Source organism: Pan troglodytes, chromosome 10 (assembly GCF_028858775.2).
Source record: "Pan troglodytes isolate AG18354 chromosome 10, NHGRI_mPanTro3-v2.0_pri, whole genome shotgun sequence".
Classification (NCBI taxonomy): Eukaryota; Metazoa; Chordata; class Mammalia; order Primates; family Hominidae; genus Pan; species Pan troglodytes.
This window is the reverse complement of record NC_072408.2, coordinates 28,450,814-28,469,589: the sequence shown is the minus strand read 5'-3', so window position 1 is coordinate 28,469,589 and position 18,776 is coordinate 28,450,814. Positions and strand designations below refer to the sequence as shown.

Below are 18,776 nucleotides of genomic sequence, written 5' to 3'. Positions count from 1 at the left end.
TCTGGTTTTATTTCACCTAACATAATGTCCTCAAGGTCAATCCATGGTGTTGCCTATTACAGAATTTCCTTCTTTTTTAAGGCCCAGCAGTTTTCCACTGTATGTATATACCACATTTTCCTTATCCATTTATCTGTTGATGGACATTTGTTTTCACATCTTAGCAATTGTGAGTAGTGTTGCAGTGAACACAGTAGTGCTAATATCCCTTCAAGATCCTGATTTCAATTCTTTTGGATACATACTCAGAAGTGAGGTTGCTGGATCATATAATAGAAATATATTTTTAAGGACCTCTTAAGGTTTACCATGAACATTAGCTACTAATATTCTTTTTCTGTAAGATCTTTTATTTCACGAATCTGAATTCTTCTACCAAGGGGATTTTTAGGAATCAAATTCTCATAGTTGGTGAGAAACTGGTATATTAAGAATATAAATTAATTACATTGTATGATATTTGAGATTTTTCATTAGATGTCATCTAAAATATCACATTAATATTCATTCATTGGCTTTTTGGTATAAATCTTACTTTTAAATCAAAGTATAGAAGAGATTTTGAGGGAAATGCTCTCAAATAGCATAGCATAGATGAGACATAATTGATTATTTTATTATGCTTCAGTGCCAATTGTCTTTAAGATCCAGTAGGGAAACAGAGGGTGGCATTAAAAAAGTTTGAGTTGTGATTCAAATACAAGGTGTCCAAATGGAAACCTCTATATTAGAAGCACATTTTTCCTGCACAGTTTTATCTAAGATGGGCTGGAAGGGATCTGGAGACCTGCAGGAATGTGTTTAGGGATGGCAAAGATAAAAGTCTCTGAGTAATGTGGGAGGAAGACTGGGTGTTGATGGTGTTTCCTTGACTGCCGTGGTCCCAGTAGCTTCCTCCTCTTGAGTCTGGCTGTGTTCATTGTTAATGTCAGGAAATCAGGCAGCATTCTATGGAATGATGAAGAGGATCTCAGATAAGTGAGAATTAATTACATGGGATAGGCATTGCCTAAAAGCTGTCATTCTTCAGTTGAGTGCCTGCAGGGGACAATCGGATCCTCCTGCAGTATAACTGCCACCTTACAGTGGAGTGACCTGATTTGCAAAAATACAGCAATAATAAAATAACATTTACATAGCAATTTATACTTTACAAAGAGATTTCATGATCATTTCTTTATTTTATCCCTGTAAAAACTCTGCAAAGGAGATAGGGCAGGGAGAGCTACCCTTTTTCTAAAAGAAGAAGAAACAGAGAGAGGTTGACCTGCCCCTAATCATACAACTACTATGTGGGAGAATCCTGGTTTCCCGGGTGCACTCTTGCCACCACACCTTGCTCCACTGGTGAGTAGGAAAAGCCACCCAACTCTTCAGACCCACAGCAAAAGAGAATGTGCAGCCTGCTGCGAGAGTGTGTGTGCATGGATATGTGGAAGTTTGCGGTAATGCTACAAACAGGGAGCATCACAGTAAAAGACACTATTTTATATAAGAGAGGTGGCACAGGGAGAAAGAGAAAGAAGGAGAGGGAGAGAGAATGAGAGTAAAAGTGAGAATAAGAGGGTGGATCTTGAGGAAAGAAAGAGGGTGATGGAATCTGAAAACCGTACACTAAAACTAAAAACCAAAATGTCAAAACTTTTTTTGTTTTTGTTTTTCAAGACGGGGTCTTGCTGTGTTGCCCAGGCTGAAGTACAGTGGAGTGATCATAGCTCACTGCAACTTCCAGCTCCTGGGCTCAAGTGATCCCCCCCCCCACCTCAGTCTCCCAAATTGCTAGGACTACAAACACACACAACCATGCCTGGCTAAGTTCTTTAAAATTTATTAATTTAAAAAAAATTGTTTTAAAGATGAGTTCTCACTATGTTGCCCGGACTTGTCTCAAACTCCCGGCCTCAAGTGTTCCTCCCACCTCAGCCTCCAGAGTTGCTGGGTTTACAGGTGCAAGTCACTGCACCTGGAGTAAACATTTTCTAAGGGAACAAAATAAAAGGGAGAGAACTCACAGAAATGAGACCACTCAAGTCTCAAGCCCTATCTAGCATAAGCAAAACACTACCATTATAAATAAAGAAATGCCTGAATAAACATACAGTCTAAACTCACAGAGCTCCGTATCTGGAAGGAGCATATCATCTAAAAGGATGAATGATATCTGTAAAGCTCACTGGAGACAGGCTCAAGGTGGTAGGTAGTTGGATTTTCCAGGATCAATAGATTTCTTGAGGCAAGTACCAGCAACAGAGCCAGTGGATGGCCACCTCTAAGAGGCTAGGGTCATGTTTCAACTTTTCTTTATAAGGGAAACTCCCTAGCCCCATGGTTTCCCAGCATTCAGGGCAGCACAAGAACCATTAATGGGAACAGAAGGTAGATGCTGGACTCAAAATCTGTACTGGATCTCGCCACTCTGACTTGGCCACTCCATTTAGAGGCCTCTTATTGCAGGGCTTTGGTCAGGAGCTCTTTTATAGGCCTGCCCATGCAAAGGGTATAGTTATCATGTGAAGAAAGTTTTCTCTGACCCCTGGGGGTACAGAAAAGAAAAGGCTTGTGTGAGTACTGAGTACCAATGAACCTGTTAAAAAGATGTTCTGTTTAGTGCAACTCCTGGAGCACTTGTTCAATCAGTGCATAGAGCCTGAGTATACTTTGGAACTGGGAGGGAGGGCAAGTGCCTGAGGAGTGCACCTGTCAGACATTGCTTGTTAACCACTGTCTCTTTCCACTAAGCCTGGACATAGCTAGCCCAGCCACTGTCATCAATAACAAGTCTGAATTGGCATAATAAATAACATCTCTTTGCCAACTTTCTCCTAGATATTCGGGTAACGTTACACACTTGTTACACTTTTGTAATAGGCAATGAACAATTTGGGGGGGACATGCAACATTATGAGAAGGTGAGACAAGCTTAGGTTCCCCAGGTGAATATTTGGCCCTATTTTACCATGGGCCAGAGTCATTAAATGCTTTAGTCCTTTGAAAGATGTAGCGGCAGGAATAGAAAAGGTAAGGCGATGAGCCACCCAGTTATGGAGCCCTCCAAATGCTATGGGGATATAAGCACTCTTGGAAACATATCTGGCCACTGTGAATGAAAACAAATGGATCAGAACCAACTACTTTTAGGATAAAATATCATCACAATAAAAATACGGTAAAAGACAATAAATAAGAAAAGGAAAAAAATCCACAGATCACTGGCTGCTTGGATTTTTCAAAGAAAAGTATGTAGCTGGTGCTATTTTTACACATCTCGGGTGTATTTCCAAGGCCACAAAATGAGTTGACAATGATTTACTGACTTTTGAACATAATTTGCAGCTGCTTTGTATCTCAAACTGAGTCTCAATTTAATCGTGAATTGATCGCAGCTATGGTAAAATGCAAACTTCAATTTAGCATTGGGAGAGAGAGTAAAGTCAAAACAACCACTTGTTTCTTGATTCAACCAAGTAATTGGTTGATCTGGGGAAGAAGAAAACAATTGTTTGAGAGAATTGGTCAGAAAGATCTCAGCAGACTCTCAACACAGGCCCAGCCACTGAGCCTGCGGCCATGTCATTATTGCTGTTTCCCCAATAGACTGTTCCCTCAGTGGCACCGACGTTCTGTGATTATCTGATGAGACCACTAGAAACCCTGAATGGCTCAGTTGTCTCTCCTGCCAGTCTCCTTTCCTCATACTAAGGCTTATTATGTGTGAAAGAAATAAATACATTAAGTGGGAAAGTGATAGAATTGAAAAGACAATGAACAGCTGCATTGAAATATATCTTTTCAATTTAGTGCTTTATTTAAGGGTTTCAACTCAGCATAGAGACATTATGTTTTCTTGAGCCATCCAGGAAATCATATCAGTTACAAGAAGGTTGGCTCACTTGAGCCTCTGATTTGCCTGCCCATTTAATGGAGAAGATAAAAGGCTGCATTAGGCTCTCTACTTTGTCCTTCATGGGACTCCATCTCAATTCTCTGCAGTCATCCACACTCTTTTTTTTCCAAAGACCTATTGACTTCAGGGAGGGTTATTATTGCAAATGCAATTTGGTTAGATGCTCAAAAGAAAAATGCTTGACTATCAGAAACCACTATCTAAGCTAATTGCCCTTTGAGTGCAAAGTAATAAAGCTGAGAATCCATGGCAAAATTAAAAATGTGTCCAACCTGACAATTTTCACCTTGTGTTAAGGTCAAATTACTTATACTTATTCATAAATGAAGTTTCCTGACCTTGTTTTATGATTAAGAAGTGTATAGCACATTGAGTAATTACATAAATATCCTTAGTATATGTTGGATACATTAATAGTGTTATGGGGATAGGGAAGCTATGCAAGGCCCCAAACTCTGCCTCTAAAAATTGTATCCTTTTGTCATGTGCATACCCACAGCTCCTTTTATATTTGTTTAGTACTTCCCTCATTATCTTAAAGTTCTATTTTATTTATTTACCTGTTTATTTTACTGGTATGACTTTCCATTTGGATGACTGCTCTTTACACCTGTTGAGAATGCAGACCCCCTGGGGGCAGCTGACCAGCCTTAAAGTGAAAACTAGTGTTCACAAGTTTATCACAGTGTCCATGCTGAAGTATTTTAAAGTAGATTCTAGTTAACATACAAATCTCTCGTGAGATCAAAGGTAGGAAATATGGTTGAAGTCAAAGGGTGTAATGGTTAATACTGAGTGTCAACTTGATTGAAGGATACAAAATATTGATCCTGGGTGTGTCTGTGAGGGTGCTGCCAAAGGAGATTAACATTTGAGTCAGTGGGCTGGGAAAGGCAGACCCACCCTTAATCTGGCTGGGCACAATCTAATTAGCTGCAGCATGGCTAGAATATAAGCAGGCAGAAAAATGTGAAAAGAGAGACTGGCCTAGCCTCCCAGCCTACATCTTTCTCCTGTCCTGGATGCTTCCTACCCTTGAACACCGGACTCCAAGTTCAGTTTGGGGACTAGACTGGCCCTCCTTGCTCCTCAGCCTGCAGATGGCCTATTGTGGGACCTTGTGAGTATGTGAGTTAATTCTTAATATATATATATACGGGTTTATGAAGAAGGTGGGTATAGATAACTCTGCATTTTTGCTAAAGGGGAAATGGATCAGTGGGTTACCAGAAAGTATTTTGTTTAGATGCAAAGCAATGGAGCATGTTTTTAAAGCAATGATATAGCAGAAGGGTAAATAGGTGATTCAAGAGAAGGAATAATTGCAGAGTCAAGTCATATATACCCATAATAAACCCATATATGTATATATATATTCCATTAGTTCTGTCCCTCTAGAGAATCCTGACTAATACAAAGGGACTTCAGAAAACTCTATTAGTCCCATCTTTATCTCTCTCTTTTTAATTTCTTCTTCCTTTTTAGCTTCTTCCAACCTTCCTTCAACATTTCCATTTATAATAAACAATCTTAAACACAACTCATTCCTCTGCAAAGACGTGGAATGTTTTTCCTATTTTCCTTACATTAAGTGAGTCATAACTTACTGAAACTTAGTGGAAAACCTACTGACAAAAGAAGAATATTGACAATATAAAACCACTGGGGAAATGGTGTGAAGCAAGGAGGAGGTCCCTAAGCCTCTTGAACAGGGCTGATAAGAGTGAAATAGGTGCTCTTCAGAGTCAACGGAAACAGTAGGGATGGTGGGGTTTATTCTAGGACCACATAATAAGAGGAATGAAAGTGCTATCTATAGTAATTACATTTTTCACACCTACCATATTGGCAAAAAAATTGATAACATGAAGATGTGTGGAAATGCATTCATAAATTATTGGCAAACATACATTTTTACATTCTTTGTAGACGTCCATTTGCCAATATCTATTAGAATTACCATTGCATATAAATTTTGACCCCAAAATTTCACTTCTAGGAATTCATTGTTCAATTCCATGTACACGTGCAAAGACATATGTAGGAAGATATTTCTTGCAGCATTGTTTATAGTAGCAACTAAAATAAACAGTAATAAGGAAATGGTAAAATAAATAAAATATGGCACATACAGCTCGATGCTATATGTAGTCATTTATTTAAAAAATGAGGCAGCTCCATATGTACCCATAGCTATGGAACATTCCTTGACTCAGTTATCTATTTCTATCATAATGTCATGTAACACATCATCAAAAATTTAGTGGCTTAACACCATGAACATGTATTTAGCTTAATCATCTGTAGGTTGATGATTTAGGCTATGCAGTTCTTCTGGTTTCAGCTGGGCTTGCTTTCATATCTGTGGATCAGCTGGATATTGGCCAAAGTGATCGGAGGAATCTTTTCACCCTCCACCATCAAATGTGCCATCATACCTCCATTGGTGCCCGTATATTGTGACTTCCCTTGTGTCATAGCAGTTGTGCTGTCCTGGCTCCGATCTGAGGCTCACCCCTTTATGAGGTTATCTACTTATTGACTTGACTCTGCAATTATTCCTTCTCTTGAATCACCTATTTACCCTTCTGCTATATCATTGCTCTAAAAACATGCTACATTGCTTTGCATCGAAACAAAATACTTTCTGGTAACCCACTGATCCTTTCCCTTTTAGCAAAAATGCAGAGTTATCTATACCCACCTTCTTCACTTCCTCACTTTCCATTCTTTCTTGAACCCACTCCTGTTGAGCTGTTGTCCCCACCAATCCACTGATACTGGTTTTGCCAGTGTCTTCATCGATTTCCATGTTGCCATGTCAAATGATTCCTTCTTCATCCTCATCTTACTCAACCTCTTGGTAGCAGTTGGCATAGTTGATCACTTTATCCTTCTTGAAACTCTCTCTTCTTTTGGCTGCAAGGAAACCTCCCTCCTTGTTTTCCACCTAACTCACTGGTCACTACTTCTCATTTTCTTGGGCTGAATCTTTTTTATCTTCCTAACTCTTAAATGTTGGAATACTCCAGGCTCAGTCCTCAAATCTCTTCTCTCTTCTTTCACAACTCATTTCCTAGATGATTTCATCCAACCCTATAGTTTTAAATACCAACTATATGTTGATAGATCTCAAATATACTTCTCTATTTGTTTTATAAGAAATATTATTCCCTGTCTGTGGAAAAATGCAATAAATAACCCTACACGTATATCTTTCATTAGTATTGATTTTGCTTCTTAGAAGTTGATAGTTGGGAGGAATGGTATATTTTTCAATTCTGTTGCTATTATTAAATTGCTCTTAAAAAGACAGCAACATGTCACATTTCTACCAGAAATAGTGGAGAGTATACTTTTTCTTGCAACTGTGCAAGTAATAGGTATTCTCATTTCATTTTTGTGTCTGATGGGTTCAAGGAGATGTCAACTTTTAGTAAGCGGTGGTAACAGTCTATCTAGTGTAACTGACTGGCCAGAGTAGCAGAGTAAGAGGTGGTAGGAGGGTTATTGTTGAAATAACCAATATCCTGTGCTGTGTACTGTAAGAGAAGAAAAGAGAAGAGAAGAGGATGGGGTTTTCTGTAAAGGTTCTAGTAGAACAGCTGACCAAGCTTCCTAATGTGATGAAGATTGTGGTCCAGAGACTTTTGAAAATATAATAAATGTCCACTTTAGGCAATTGTATTGATTAATATCAGGTGCAGGTTGCAGCTAAAAGTAACAGAGACAATAACAGTAAAAAAAATAATATCTTACGTAATAGTCTGGAGGTAGCAATTCAGGATTTCAGGGCCGGTAAGACCCTGCCCAGTGTCAGCCTCTTCTATCTGTTGAACTGAAATTCATGGCTTCAGTTCCCAATGTCACCTCATAATCAAGTATGGCTGCTGGAGCTCCAGCAATTACATCTACATCAAGTGGAAAAAGGAATAAATTGAAGAAGAAGAACACATTCCTTCCCTTTAAGGAAATTCCTAGAAACTGTGCACACCAATTCTGCTTATAGCTCATCGGCAAGACCAGGAAGTGTCTATTCCGGATGGCCAGCTAAAAATCGAGAGTTCTTTTTCCAGGTTGACTGAGAGAAGTAGAATGTATAATGGAGGAAATTAGAAATTTCTGCCACAGCTATCACTGTCTCAAGTAGAAATTGTCTAAGAAAAAGCTTAACTACAATGATGATGGCAAGTTCCTGGGTTTGGGTTATTAAACAGAGCCTTAGATAGGAACTGATTATCTTGAACTAAATAGACATGATTGGGTTCATTTCTACAAACTTCCTCACTTGTGGTTCTCAACTAGCATTGATTTTACCCCCCAAGAGACATTTAGCAATTTGAGACATTTTAGTTGGTCCCAATTGGGAGATGGTGGATGCCACTGGCATTAATGGGTAAAGACTAAACATCCTACAATACACAGGACATTCACACAATAAAACTTATCTAGTCCAAAAATGTCATTAGTGCTGAGGTTGGTAAACCTTTCCATAAACAATTCATAAAGGCTTTAGTCAAATTTCAGGGTCTAAGCAGAGAGCTGTGTGCATTGCCAATTTTGAGCGATTAAAATAATTACATTTCATATTACTCTGGCTTCATTTGGGCCATGGAATTCCTCATTTGATCCACTGGGTGAGAAATTAAGTAATTATTTCCCCAAAACACATGATCTCTTTTTATGTAGACTTTTTATGTTGCTGTGTGGCAGTGTGACCTATCGTTATAATATTAGTACAATCATTTCAGAATCATTTTCAACCCTCTAGACCAACCTACTTTTCTATCCTTCCTGAGATGGGTGATGTTTTCCTCTTTCATATTTCCTGTTTCTCACTGCGCTTACCACATTGCACAGTAATCACATGTTGACACGTCTGAATCCCCTACTGGATCACAAGCTCCTTTAAATCAGGGACAATATTTTATTTATTTTTGTATTTCTAGTGCCCAGTGCAGAGTATGCAACTTAGCAGGAGCTCATAAATACACATTGAACTGAACTGAGCTCCTGTTTATCCTTGGGCCTCTCTTCATTCCAGGCCTGCTTGGATATCTTCCGGTTTGGCACTCACAGCAAAGAACCTATCACTAAAATGCTTCCCATTCTGGCACTTCATCTAAAATCCAGAGGATGGGAAAATTCAGAGAACAGGAACTAAGGTGTTAATAATTTAGTTTCTCCTGTGCCCTCTCTGAGTCAGCTGCCTCTCTGTGGTTTACATTTTCTCCCAACCACATCCAGCTTTCAAATGTAAGTATCAACTAAAAACTCATTGAGGCAGTTTTTGATGTAGGCAACAGAAATTGAGTGTGTTCCATTTTAAAATTTTCTTAAGGGAAAGATGATACCACCTGGCCTGAAGTTGGCAGGTTGGTTCCAAGGAGGTTGAGGAACAAAGGTGGAGGAGGTAGGAAGCCATAGCAGTGAAAATGTTGGCAGGCCCGGGAGCAGGATGAGAATTTACTGCAAACTGGCGGGTGGTGTCAATTCTCTATTTTGGTTGGTGGAAGAGTTTAGCTATCATGAGAGTCCACAGGCCTATCCACACATCCTTCAGCAGGCTTCTATTGAAGGATTCTTCTGCCTGGAGATAGTTAATAAGGTAGTTTCTCTTTCACTAAGAACATACCATATCCAACAGAATCCAGCACATTCTAGTTAGAGATTTTCTTGAGACCAATTTATATAACCTAACAACTATTAGGTAGAAAAGGATCTTCTCACAGCACCATGAATAGAGACAGCTTTTTCTGACCACTCATCCATCCTCATGTTTTTTTTGGGGGGTGGGGCAGGGGGGTGATTTGGGGGTTATGGTTTATTTAATGAGATGCACGGCCAATAATCTTTTAAAAATATCAAGAATACAATATCTTCTGTACTGCTGTGATGCCTCTGTTGAGACTTACTGAATGGCCATGCATGGAACTTGAATTGACCAAGACCATTTATTCATTCATACATTCAGTCATGCATACATGCATTTAATTTATATTTATTGAGCTTTTACTAGGAGCTAGATGTTCATGAAGATTGTAAGACACTTTTACTAGGAGTTAGATGTTCATGAAGATTGCAAGACACAGAGCATGGTTCTGTCCTGATACAGTCTAGGCAAGATAAAGATAAAAGGTGGGATGGTGATAAGAACAATGGTGACTAAGAGCTTAAGAAAATGGTACAGAGTCAGAGTGTCAGTGAGTTCAGAAGAGTAAGCAGTTCTTCAACATAGACTCCAGAGGTCGGGAAAAACTTGATGAGAAGTTGAAAACTGAGCTGAGTCTTGCAGGGTGGGTAGGATCTGGACGTGCCTTAGGGCTCTACACCTGTGGTTCTTTCTTCATAGAATGCTCTAATGCTTGGATCAATCCTCTTAATTTTTTATATCTCAGATTAAAAGTAATTCCCTCAGAGAAGGCTTCCATGACCCACTGGATTAGGTAACATGCCACCTTTACGTGTCATCATAAATGTACTTCTGTGTAGCACTTATCAAAACTAGAGCTTAAAGCTCCTGAAGGAGGGACTATGTTTATCTTGTTCACCTTTGAATCCCCAGAACCTATTAAAGTTTTTGAAACTGAGTAGGTACACCATAAATATTTGTCCAAATAATAAATGAATAAGTAGGCATAGAGAAATGGTGGGTGTTCCTGAGTAGTATGAGCGGGTGTAGACATCAGTGTGTGCATGGCAGGCTGTGAGGTTCTGTGTAGATTGCATAGTATACCTGTGTGTGGAGCAGTGGAACATGATTGTGAGGGTGGGTTGACTGTCTAATATCAGGGAAAGAGGTTAGTCTTTTTCTATTGGTCATGAGGCTGTGGAAACAACATACTGAAATTGATTATTTTGAAAATTAATCTGTTTATATTACAAGAGTGAATTTGATGAGGAAAGGATTTGTAGAGCTTTGCATCCTTAATAACTAACAGAAACAGGGCTGCCTTTCAAGAATCTGGAGTAGGAGCTAGTTTATTAAACATTGACTTAATATTTTCAAACTAGAAACAATAAGGGTCAAATCCCTACCTCATAGATACATGGAAAATGGAAGATCCTCATTCCTATGATAGGTTGTGTAACCCCCATGCAGGTTTATTCTGTGAGGATGCTAAATATACCAATCAGACTGCTCCTTCATTTAGGAAATTGCACAATGAAGCTTTAAAGATTAAAATTTAATTCCTTCCATGAGTTCTTCTGAATTGAAATGTCTTTTGAAAACCCAGACTGCAATATCCTCTCCCACTACTCCCCCTGACCTTTCCCTTCCTTGATTCCATTCCTCTTTAATTTCCTGAGCTCTGGCTCGTATGTGGAGAATTTATTTCATTCTACAACCTCCCAAGCATTTACTCATAAAGGGATGTCCTAGAGGCAGAATGGAGCCATGTAATCATGAACACTGATTATGTGGCTTCCACCATCCTGTGGGCTCTTCACTCTCCCCTTCATTAGACCTTCAATTAGACTATAAACTCCTTGAGGACAGGGTCCAATCATAATTCACCCTTGCATCCACTTATCATTACCTGCATTTTGTCGAGATAGCTCTTTGGTATATTTGTTGAATGATTTGAGTCATTCAACAAATGACTCAAGAATGGGTCAGAAGTTTAGATGCAGTTTGCTGGCTCTCATCTGGGAATGAGAGAAAGTCTCATACAGTCCCTCTAGAACTAGGACTTTTCTGGAATCAGAGTAGAATCAGCCCCACTAATTCTGGTGGGTTCTGGTTTCACTTTAGCCAGACTCGGCTACCTGTCCTTTTAGTTATCTGACCAATTTAGTTATGCTACTAGGTCCAGGCTTCTTACTTGGGAGGTGGCCAGGCACATGCTAATGATTCCAAGTCAGAGTTGCAGTAGAGTTGAGAGGGATAAGAAATAAAAATGTCCCATTCTGTGACTGGAAAGTAATCTACTAGATCTATTAAGATTCCTGAAAATGACTCTCTAACATTATGGTATGTGTGGAATTGCTCACACATATGTGTATTACACACATGTAATAAACACATGAATGAAGTTTGCTGTTCATTTCACCCCATCTTGTAAATACAATTCAGGCAAATGGAAGAGTTGGCAGAGCAGTGGAAAAGGCATTAGAATCAGATTCTATCTTCCCAATAATTTAATAAGACTCAGGCTTCTCACCCATAAAATAAGGAGTTGGAATACAACAGCTCTTAAAAGCACTTCTAGCTCTCAAATTCCATTATTCATCAGCCTGCCAGAAAATACATCTTCCCCTGCCAAATATGGACTCAACACCCCACCTCTTCCAGAAGTTCCCCAGATACCCCTACACACCTCCCTGGTTTCAGCCTCCTACTTCTCCAGCCTTCTCCAAGGCATTCTTCTCTCCCACTGCCAGCCCACACCTAAAAAAATGACTTCTTTTTATCAGCTCTTTTCTCTTTGCTTCCTCTTTCTGCATTCAAACCAGATTCGTTTCCAATATTTTTTGTTCACTGCCTAATGAAGATCAGGTCTGCAGTATGATTCTCACGGGTCCCAGGCACTTTTGCCTTCATGGGCCCCTTACTCCATTAAAAAATATTAAAACTGTTATTTTACAACTGTGTTAGTATAAAGTTGATTATTTTAATACTTTATATTAAAACATTTTCTGCAGCCTCAAGATTGTTGTGTGTGTGTGCGTGTTGTGTGTGTGTTTACTACTACGCCTAATGGATGGGTTGGCTCTGGAGGAAATAAGTAATCAATTACAGTATAGTATGGTAATTATACACATGTCCTATGAATAAGCAATAGACCTACACCCAAGAAAATTAACATTTTTTCTTCAGTGGAGAGAAGGAAAGGTCAAAAACAATTCAGGAAGTTAGAAATGGTAGATCAGGGTTCAGGAAAATCCCCCTTGACTGTGCTGGTCTATTATGACCCTGAAAGTCCTCCATTTGGCAGGCAGCAGCCTACCTAGTCTCTGTGCCGTCATTCACTCATTGAACATCGTATATGTTGCAGGCATTGTTCAGGTGCTTGGGATACATCTGCAACTAACACAAACAAGGTTTCTTCTTTTAACCTCCCTGTCATGTGAATCTGAATATGAAGACATAGCTTCTTGAAATGTATTATTTCCCGCTTTATGCAGTGGGAGCAAGGGGCTGATGCATTTCCCAGTGGCTTGGGGGTAAGGAGACGGCAGCACTCAGAGCTCCCTGGCTATGCTCATTAGGGAAGGCTCTGCCTGAGGAGTCCCTTAGTGGCAGTTCATATGATTACTAAAGATTATCTTTCTGAATCAAGATTGCTCTTCTGAAGCATGTTTGGGGGGAGTTCCTTGCAGGTGCTTTATTTCTCTAGGAGTTTCATGTTAAATATATTTGATATTGATGTAACTATTGCAACATAAATATTTTGCCTTAAAATAACAACCTGGTTCCTTTTACATTTTTGTGGAAAAAAAAAAAAAAAAGGATGACCCGATTTTATTTTCAAGGTAACAGGTGGAGGCTTCCAAATTTTCTACATGGGAGAAAGAAAAAGAACACCAAATGTTCTGTGTTTGCAGGAAAAACTCAAAGCATAGCTAATTCAAGCAATACCATTTGTTAATTTATCACAAGTGGGAGATGCAAAGAGGACTTTTGAAATGAAGTCTAATAATTCCATATTAGGTGTGGTCCATGGTGCTGGCCATTTTTTACAGGTGAATTTTGTTCTTGTTCTTTGAAACTTGGTGGCTATTGAAAAGACTTTAGTGTTATTTTCCTATTAGTTTAGACTCTAGGTTACCTAATCTTATTGTTTCCAAAGTTGTAGAGGAAATTGTTGGCTCCCACTGGGAAAGAAAGGAAGACATTAGACGCTATCTTATAAAGGGAGCTGCATCTTCTTTTGAGATTCATGCATAGAAATCAATTGGGTAGAGAGCAATTGCACGCGATGCTAACAATGGTAGAGATGTTATCAGTCATCATTCTAAGTCTTCACTGTCTCCAAGCCTACTATGGTCCATACACACTATTTTTTCTCACTTTATTCTACATGCTGAGTGGACTGATCAAATTCAAGGAATAAACAGTCATTATTTATAGGGAACTTTTGGGATGGACTCTTATAGGACATAGGGTAATTCTTTGACCCCCTGCCACCCCCGCACAAAAATCTACCTAAATAAATCTAAGTATCTTTTGTTTATAGGAAGATTCTTATGAACAGCAAGCAGACTTTTAAAAACAGAAAAATTTCACTGTAGTGTGGATGGTTTGGGGCTTATACCATGAAATAATAAAGTCTGTATAATGTACTCTTAATTATGAGTTCATTTCTATGACTTTTTATTTCTCTCTCACTTCTTATTTTATATAAGGTGATTAATTATAGATTGACAATGAAAGAAACACAGACTTACATACCCACGGATTAAAGAAATCAGTCATTACATTTAACGGTGAGCCTAACAATGAGAGATGTGCTTCCCTTACGGTGTTTCTCGTTCGGGGTTAGTGTTAACTAGAATCCTGAGGGAAATTTGGCAAGGAGAATACTATTGAATTAAAACTTCCCTGAGTCTTAGTCCATTGAGCTTAGGAGCAAGAAAGAAAGCCACATTGGTCAGTGTGGAGAGGTCTTAATAAAAGCATCCTTTGCTGTTTATCATTTCATGGCTGACAGGCCTCCAATTGCAGGTGCCTAGAGCCTTAGCCGTGGCCCCCCAGGTCACAGGAGCACGCTGTGAGCCAAGAGACGAGGCTGAGCAGCCTTCATGTGGCAAATGCAGCAGGGCAGAGGCAACAGGGAACATTAAATGCATTTGCCATTGGGTAGGCAGCGTGAAGAGAGCTTTCATGAAGGTTTTAAAGGAGCTGGCAAAAAAAAAAAAAAAATCACAGCTCCTCACAGACTCCCTCTCTGAGGAGATATCATGAAAGAGATAAGGAGCCTCATTTGCAATAATTAGAGGCATAGTGTCCTCTATACATAAATATTTTAGATTTCAGCCATGTAATGAGTTTGTCGTGAATATCAAGACTGAAGGAATGGGAGTGAATGGCTGCACTGAATCCTGACACCAAAAAGATCTCAACAGACAGTATAAGTGGTTCTGACAAGAAGACGGATTTCCAGGCCTTTTGAAAATCACATGAAATGAAGAAGAAAAAACCCATCCAAAGCATCACATTTTACAAACCACCACATGTGATTAGAGACATAAATGCAGCAAAATAACATAGGTACAAATGTGGACACAGAGTCCAATCTAGGTCCAGGTGATGCACGGTTTCGTTAGAGAGAAACTATCTAAGATACCTTGTCTTCTCCCCATGGCTTTCCCTGTGGAAAGTCTAAGAATTGTGACAAAGAAGTCTTTGCTTCTTTGGCTTTTTACGGAAATACAACTGAATTTGATTCAAGAAGTCGAATCTTATCTTCAAAGTTCTGAATAGGTTAGATTTGAGCTATCTCTTTAGGAAAGAATAATAATGAAACCACCAAAGTTTTAGAAATTGTAAACTCATTGGGTATAGCTTTTCAGGCCCTGGAGACCTGTTATGTTGATGATTTTGAGTCAGGACAAAGAATGCCTGTGCTTGCACATAATTAAGTGTGCTTAGAATAACCACACCTTCTAGGCCTACAAACAAAAGCATCATCAGCATCATATTAATTACTATTATTTGCATGTCTCTCAGAGCCCTGGGTGGCAGTTTGCAAACCAGCGTCCTTGACTTTGCTTCCACATAGACATTAAAGCTTTCTGGTCAAAAGCCCTATGGTTATCACCCTGGAGAAAAACCTGTAGTTTGGCAATATTGCTCAAGAAAAAATATTTTACCTCTTCATTATCAGATCAACCAAATTCAGCATTTCAGGTGACCTTTACAGAAAACTATTTTAAATTGTGATAACTGCACTTTGGTTGTCTGGAAAAAATCTATAATGTGCAAGTAGAACATTTGAATGTTGCATATATCACCTTATATTGGAATTTAAATGCATTATCAATTCCAATATTAGGGGCTAATAAATTCTATGAGTATGTTAAGTGGCATTACATGTTCATTGATTCTCTAGAATCTTCAGCCAATATTGGAAAACATGGAACAGGTTTTACCCTTGACCTAGTATGATAATAAATTGAGGAGTTGTCCTAATACTTATAAATATTTAAAAATACAGCAACAATCCATTATCCACAATTCCAAGGTCTCAAAATTTCTGAAAACTGTAACAACTGACTTGGTGGCAAAACTTAAACTAACTTTCTGGCAGCACAACCTAACACAAACTAGCCTTATTGACATAAGAATATTTACAGTCTTTAATGTATTCAATGTAAACTTTAATAAATGTTTCTGTAGAAATATCAGTGTGCTTGATTACAGAGTACTGCATTGGAGTTGCCATGTAATAATATAAAGAACACTTACTGTTATATCTTTAAAACCCAAAAGGTTCTGAATCCCGAAATGTGTCTGGTCCCAAAGTTTTGTTGAGGAATTGTGGACTTCTTTAACCTATGTGTTAGGCATGAATCTCAGGGCCCAAGCTATGCTATGCAAAAACATTCCTTTGGATGTTTCTTTTCAAACAACTTAAAGTTGAATCTGAGTCCCCCAAAGTCATAGCTGGAACACTCTGTCCCGTCTATGTAACCCCCAATTGAAGAAGACATACCAGGTGCCCACAGATCAGGACAAAGTCTTCTAATCTCCACTCCATCATGGTTGCCCCTTAGTTCTCCCTACAGTAACAAAATCATCCTGATTTGCCTAGAACTTTCCTAGTTTTAACACTGAAAGTCCTGTATTCCATGAATTACCCCAGATAACATGGGACAGTTGTTCACTCCAGCCCTTCCCCAAGCCTGCCAGCGTTTTGCTGACTCTACCTTTTTGCTTGGGTCTTGCTCTTTTGAGGTACACCATGCAGTTTGGAGGTCTGTTGCTTCCTTGAGACACGGTAAGGAGTGGTTCCAATTTGGGGTGCTCACGGGATCCACAGATCTCTCCTTTCTTTCCTCTGTCTCCCCATCTCCTGATCTGCAAAAACATGCACTTTCTCTCAGCCCTCACCAAGACATCTCCCATTGTCTTTCAGTGGGCTCATTTTTACACAAACAACAGGAAGAACACTAAATTAAGATGGCATCTGCTTTCTTCCCAGCAAAAATACCTGAGGCACAGAAACCCAAAAAGCCTACTTAAAGTTGAGGAAGGGGAATACAAAGAGAACAAGCCCAAATTAATGCATTAATAAACTGCCCAGCCACACATGGTCTGTTTTACAGTGGCTCCCTTCTTCATTAATTCGACAGACGGTGAAGCCTTTAGAGGGAGCACCTTTGTTCTCATAAACCCTTCTTTTGGACAATTACACTTCTTTAATTGTTGTATGCTTTACAACACTCTTTCACATACATTATCTCATAGTAGGGCAAATATTATTATCCTCACATGTAGATGGAGAAAGAAATAAAGACCTGAAGGAGTGTATATGATGTCATCATCAGCACCCCTCAATCAGTATTTTTTGGCAACTCCACGCAAACAGTTTTTAAAAGTCTCAAAAGCCAAATGTTACCTTCCTGATAGCTGCTTTGGTTTCGTAAATTCAGAGGCTTTTTCTTTTTTAAAGTCTTTTGAATGAGTCTCTAAGGATTGATATCCTCAAATAATATTTGCATTTGGCACTGTATAGTGGATACAAAAACAAAAACAATCAACAAAAAATAATACTGCTCTTTTACTCTTGTGAGGACAACAAAACCTTAAATGCATCTAGACACAAAAACATTTTCAACACACAGTTCATAGGAATGTCACCCAGATGCAGTAACTGAGAGACAAATGGGATTATTTGATTTGGAAGAAAGTGCGTCGGTATTGTGATGGTAAGCCAGCCTCCTCCATTGCCACTTTGTTTCTTCCCAGCAGAATCATAAATTCATTTAGGTACCTACTCCACCCCATGAACCTCAGGAGAAGCTGAGTTCCAGGAGTGGATGTTATTGGTCTAAACCTAGCATTATCTCTTTTTTCCAAGAATTAGCCAGAAATTCCATGTCACCCATTCTGGTCAGTAGGATGGAAGAAACGATTTTCTGGAAGTTTCTGGAAAAGCTTTTACACACGTAAGACACAGAAATACAGTTTCTGTCTTCCAGCTGATGGGAGTGAAGATCCTAGTACTTCAAGCCTTCCTGGTAGCCATCCTAGATCCTGATGGACCTGCCTGAGATGGTATTGATGGGAGGATAGAGAGGAAGAAGTTCCCAGGTCATTGATAAAATCAATGGGCAACTGGGTCAGCCAATTCTGAAGCCTGTCTTACCTCTGGACTTTCTTTTATGTAATCTAACACTTGTCCTAATTATTTGAGCCAGATAGAGTTTGGTTTTCTGTTCCTTGCTGCCAAAAGCATCCTAACTGACACAAAGAATTATTCCTCTTCCACATTTGTCTTCCTTTCACAGATGAAGAAATAGGGACCCAGAGAAGCCATATAATGTATGCCAAGGTCACACAACCATGATTAAATGCCTTTTTTGTGTGTGAGATGGGGTTTCACTCTGTCACCCAGATTGGAATCCAGTGGTGCAATCTCAGCTCACTGCAACCTCTGCCTCCCTGGCTCAAGCAACTCTCATGCCCCAGCCTCCTGAGTAGCTGGGACTACAGGCATGTGCCACCACACCCAACTAATTTTTGTATTTTTGTGTAGAAATGGGTTTTGGTCATGTTGCCCTGGCTGGTCTCGAACTCCTGAGCTCAGGCAATCCACCCACCTCAGCCTCCCAAAGTGCTGGGATTACAGGCGTGAGCCACTGCACCCAGTCTGTTTAAATGCCAACTTTATAAACCTAAGATTAGTTGTAAAGGAAATTTTAG

At 39.3% G+C, this 18,776-nt stretch overlaps 1 long non-coding RNA gene across 1 annotated transcript; it reads right to left on the bottom strand.

The window, feature by feature from the left end:
* Window positions 1-332: 332 nt before the first annotated feature.
* LOC107967748 (uncharacterized) lies at window positions 333-17,571 on the bottom strand. Its single transcript, XR_001708464.3, has 3 exons — window positions 17,470-17,571; window positions 16,778-16,928; window positions 333-948 (listed from the first exon to the last, which is right to left on the bottom strand). It is a non-coding gene; the product is annotated as an uncharacterized LOC107967748 (long non-coding RNA).
* Between the last annotated feature and the right edge of the window lie 1,205 nt (window positions 17,572-18,776).